The following is a 6,000-nucleotide window of genomic DNA, read 5'->3' on the forward strand; positions in this document are numbered from 1 at the left end:
CCTTTTAGTGATTGGAAGCGGTTCATATCCTGCGCGGTAATTATGCCGCTCTGTGCCACTTCCGTGTTGATGGCGCCGGATAAAGGCTTCATAGACGAACCGGAACTTCTTGGCCAACTAGCTAAACCGGAAGTGGCTTGTTAACTTTTCTACCAGAGAACGTGTCATAAATCAATCACAAAAATGGCTGTGTTGTTTTAGGGAAAATGTGTGGAAACTTTTCATTGCTTAGTATTTAATGGCGAAAACAATCAGTTATGAACAGTTTCAGGCAAATTATTTTTTGGTGCATTGTTGTAAATGTGTATTATTATTATGAATTATCAGAAAATTTATGGCGATATTTAATGGCTCTATTATGTGAACATTCATTTTACTAGTATTAATATTTAATAAGTGACGTGACTTATAAATTACAAATTTTATAAAATAAAAGACTTATAAACAAAAAAAAAATACAAGCACAAAGGTATTTTTTTTAAAAAATTAGTAAAAACGTGAAGGTCTTGATTTTTTACAAAAAAATTATTAGTATTTCAAATATCTGTTTCACGTTGTTAAAGTGATTAATCTTCCACGTCAGGTACCAGTCCAGGGAGATTGAAATATTGCAGTGAATTAATTACCTTTAAAATAAATATTTCACGTTGACCCTGCCAGGAATCGAACCTTAGACCTCAAGCATGGTTGGCAAACTTGACAACAACTACACTACCAGGCGATCTTTTCTCCATTTGACCACCCATTCCAGGATTTTACCTGAGAATTTTGATTATTGTCAATATTGCTTTTCTCATCTGTTATTTTTTAAAATATTGTTTATTCTTGTAACTAATTTGAGCATGTTTTTAATTTAAATTTTTGAATTGATTGATGAATTGTTTTTTCTCCTTAGTATATTGTTTTCGTAATTAAATATCAATACTTGATATGGTTTATTAATGACCTTAGCGTATAAAAACATTGGTTCATTAGAATAAATTTTAATTTTGTTCACTTTAAAATTATGAAAATTGTACTGTTTGTTTCCTGAATAAAATTAAACAAAAAATAATTGAGTTCTTATACATATGAGTAGAAAAGCCATAAGTGTTCTTTTAAGTGACGTGAAAAAATGGCGTCGGGAAAGTGACCGTATCATTAGCGAATCAGGGAAAGCACGCCACAAGTTTGATGTTTTAATTCTAAAATCGTAAAATGGCGCGTCATGGAACAGAAACTAACAATAATAACAATCATGGCCGATTGCGACACTTGCATGAGGAAGTTAGCGAGTGTTCAGCTACCTACCTACAACCTACAACCTACATATACTAAATACTCAGGTACCATATAAGTTCCCGTGAGAGATTTGTGATCTACGATAATAATCACTTCGCAAGCAATTTTCATAATTACTTAACTAGCACGTCATTATTTGTTGGGTGAAGAAGGAATTCACCCACATAAAGCTTTCACCCTGCATACAAATTCATTGACTTCCAACTCCTATTTTGAGCCTCCGGGTCTTAAGCGCTTATCGAAATGTATTATATTTTCGTCAAAATATATAACCACGTAATCGGAGTTGTTTTCTTGAACTTTATTTTGAACAACCTGTGACAAATACTTTTTGATGAATAAGAAAGTGTAAAAAAAACGTATTTTCTCCCCAAAGTGATTAAAATTTTACAAATTAATATAAAAAAATAAAAAATATGCTATTTATATTGGATCTGTGAAATCTACGAAGTTTGGTACTAGATCTTTACATAACATAGGTTTCAAGGAATGAGGAAGTTCAGTGGTTTTTTTAAAAAAAAATATTTGTTAATAGACTGTTAAACTAAGTCAAAATTATTTTTTTAAAATTTTTATATATCGTATTATCGGCGCTACGATTTTTCAAAGTTTTGTATTTCTGAAATAACTCCTCGTGTAACGTCAGAGGTTCATTTCCGCTTATTCTCATTCAGTTCTTCCCATTGGTCCAGAAGCGACAAGCAGACCGGAAATCTTCCATAGCTCTTAGATTATAGGTTGATTCACATGAACCAGTGACGTCATTTAAAGTAGTGCGTTTTTATCAAAATATTTATTATTATTTATTCTGTACATTTTCAAGAAACTTTGCAGAATAATTTAATGCTCTAATTTTTACCCCGCGTAAGAAAACATTTTTTGTATCCAATTTCCCGTAGGGCTGAAGTTCCTCATTTAATAAATTGCCACGAAAATTAAAAGTACCAATTTCAAAATACAGAAACAGGACATGCGAATTAAAGAATTATTTTTCCAGAAGCACTTAGAATAAATAATGTTAGTTAATCCAGAGAATGCGCATCTTGAATATACAAGTTTTAATATTTTACCGTTTTTAATTGTATATGTAATTTTTAAAACTTTTGAAATGATTTTTATGCTTTTTAATACATTTTTAGCTTGTATTATGGATATGTAAATCTTAAGATACTTTTTAAACCCATATTGGATACATATATTTTGTTAATTTAAAACATAATTTTAAAACGTTAAATTTTTTTTGTGTTTGTTTTTTCTTTTATAGATTATATTATGTATATATAATTTTGTATTCATTTCCATACTTTGTATTATGTTTATTTTGTATTTAAAGAAAAAAAATTAATACTCTTTTAATTTGTAGTGTACCTATCATAATTTTTATTTTGCTTTTGTAAATAATTTTATAGTTTAAAATATAAAAACGTCTCTAAATTAATATTATTATCTGCATGTCCCTAAATGAGTTTTTTACAAAAATTCCTTGGCAATATTATATAAAATTATGTTTAATATGTTTTCGATTAAAAAAAATGAAAAAAAATTATTCTTACCTTTATTCGCACCTTATGCCAATGGGCGATAAAATAACAATCTCTAGACTGTTTTATTTGTTATGATAAATTGATTAATTTTAGTCTATGTTGTAGTTTTGTGATAAAAAACTAAGTTTACAAGTTCCGCATTAAAATAACATCTTCATTCTGGATTTAATATCCTTTCGCGTGACAATAAATATGGACTTTTTCCATCTGCCAGTCTGTAGTACTAAATGTTAAGACTCATTCTTTCTGGCTGCGATACGCTCCCCCTTTTTATTTAATGATGCTCTTGCTCACACACACCCGAATACTTACTCCTATACAAATACACACAATCACACCTCTACACTTACATTCATCCAAATACACACTAACACACCCTTTTGTTTACCAAAATTTAATATGTATTATTTTTATTTCGAAACTTTGCTGGTCTGTCTTTAAACTGTATCGTTTTTATGTAATTATATTATTGCCGACTGTTTTATTCTGTAAAAAAAAACTGTCAACAATTATAAGGTATATTATAAGGAGGATAAGAGAAAACAAAAAGGTTAACTATAAATTATATCACATTATATTTGTAAATAAAATTCTAAAAATTGAAGAGATAAATTAACCGCCTCATAAATTAAAAAAGAGATTACGTCGATTTATATTAAATAAACTTACTTTCCTCGATACTCCTGTGCTACTAAGCTTCATAAGTTTAAAAACACTATCCAGAAAGCAGGCAAAATAACCTTTCTAATACATGATCAGCAAATTTCCAAAAAGTGATTTGTCTCGGAAATACAGAGTTTGTAAAATGAAGAAAAACTTTTGTTCAACAACACTATTTGTTTATATGAACTGTATAAGCTTTACAATAGACTAAAAATAAAAAAAAACGCATTTTGAACGAACAATGTTGTTTTTTTTACCATAGATTTAGATATGAATGACAAAATTTTATGTAAGGTATTTTTTTTTCATACTTTGACATATCACTTTTTGAATGTTTACTCCTCATATAGAACGAATTAATAGTTTTGACCCTTCTCTATCCAGGTTTTAAGGTTTGTCAGCAATAATCATAGAAGGTAACAAATTAATTATCTTCTTTCATGCTTTCATAAAATAAATTGAAAATATACCTATGTCCAGCCAGTCTACATCCATCCATCTAATATCCAGCCCGTCTGCAAGCATTTAAACATTGTTGAATTAACTACCCGGTAATAGAAGAAGAATAAACATTAGAAAATTGTTTTCAGGCATTGCTCAGTGGGTAAATTGGCCCAGCCGGATGAATCTCATAAATGAATCGATAAAGAGGAAAAACATTTTGAGAGGGGAATATGGAAGTCTAGGCATTTACAGGGCTTATGACCCGTCATTGGCTAGCCTCTTTGTCGAAACAAATTTAGATCCCAATAACTCCCTAGGGAGGAAATCCAGCCTGTCTACAAGCATTTGGACATACTCAAAACATTGTTGATTAAACTAACTGGTATAAAGAAGAGTTATTAAAATTGGAAAACTATTTCCAGGCGTTGCCTAGTAGGTGAATCACACCCACACGATATAGATTTCAGCGCTTTTACTTCACAAAAGTCAACAGATGGAAGAGTTGAGGAAATGTGGATCTTCAAATATAGGCAGAATGGTGAATATAACACAGTGTGTGAAGTGGAAACTTAAACCAGCCAATGACAGGTCATAAGCCCTTTTTTTTTCTTTCTGGAGTTGAAATCCACTATGGACAACCCAGTCTGTCTGACTGGATAGTGCCGGACTCGTATCGGCTAAAACCCCTCGTCTTCTTTTGCGGGCCGGTCCCTACCTTGCGGTCTACCCGGGTCCACAAAATTGGTCAGAATAACATATGTCTATCTTGTGGCACAGGCACCTGTACGGACAGGAAGAGGTGACAATCTCATTTCGTCTATTTCCTTCATTGAAATTATGGACTCCATGAAGGTTCTTACTGAGTTCCATGCTTCCTGCGACTGTAACATATAGTCAACCATGCAATCTACTTCAATATTTCGGCCCATTTGAGAGCTTAACGCTTACCGCTCTCCGCCCCATTTCGCACTGGCAAACAGGGTATGTCCCGCATCATCGGTTACTGTCTCGCAGTACATGCATGCTTCAGTCGGGAATTTCTGGATTTTGTGAAGGTATTTTTAAAAAACCCGGTGCCCAGACATGCACTACGTCATTCGAAAGGTGATTTCACCGTGCTTCTGGCTCCCCCAACTATTTATGTCCTTTATTTGCCTGTGCGTCCATCTTCCTTTTAGAGAGGTTTCCTATTTGCCTTGCCACCTTTGAAGAGTCTTCTCTCTCTCTTGGCGTTTGATTTCTTCGGTGATCGGCGGGTTTTTCATGAATAATTGTTCTCGCTCTTTAGCAAGTAAATCTGCGGGGATCATTCCCGCTAGCTGCTGCGTGGCATCAGTGGAGATGGTCCTGTATGCGCAGCATACTCTTAGAATCAGAACTATCTATCCACTTCTTATAATCTCCCTGCAGTACTCTCGACGGAGTGCTTCCTGCCAGATCAGGCCACATGCATGATAATATACTGTACTGCCATTGCCAGAAACTTTCTTTACAATTGTTTCGGTCCGCTAGTATTTGAAATTATTGCGTTTAGTGCTCTTGCTGATGACCTCAAGGCGCAATACCTTTGAGCCTTGAGGTCATAAGCCCTGTAAATGCCTAGACTTCCATATTCCTTTCTCAAAAATGTTTTCCTTCTCTGTTGCAACAAATTTAAATATTCATTTTATTAATTATCATTTGATCACATGTTTTCTTTTAAAATATTCTTTTAGTGAATTCAAATTCTATTTAGAATTTAATTTGTACTTTCTGCTGGTTTTATTATATTACTTAAATAATGTATTTACATTTGCACCTATTTCACTTAGGTTAGTGCTGAATGTTATTATAATCCTGCGTAAAAACTGCAATTTTATTTACTGGAGAAAAGATAATGTAAATATTTATATTTTATTCCCATGGAACTTTTGGTAACAAAATTGCTTTCATTATCAGATTTAAACATAAACGCGTTTAAGTAAAAAAACTAAATTTTGTTTACAATTACGATAATTGAAAACAAAAATAAAAAAAAACTTAATATCACAATGTTCAGCTTATTAACTCGCAATACGTTTGATTAGAT

Source organism: Micrasema longulum, unplaced genomic scaffold (genome assembly GCF_059751315.1).
Source record: "Micrasema longulum isolate JH-2025_06_02 unplaced genomic scaffold, ASM5975131v1 h1tg000383l, whole genome shotgun sequence".
Lineage (NCBI taxonomy): Eukaryota > Metazoa > Arthropoda > Insecta > Trichoptera > Brachycentridae > Micrasema > Micrasema longulum.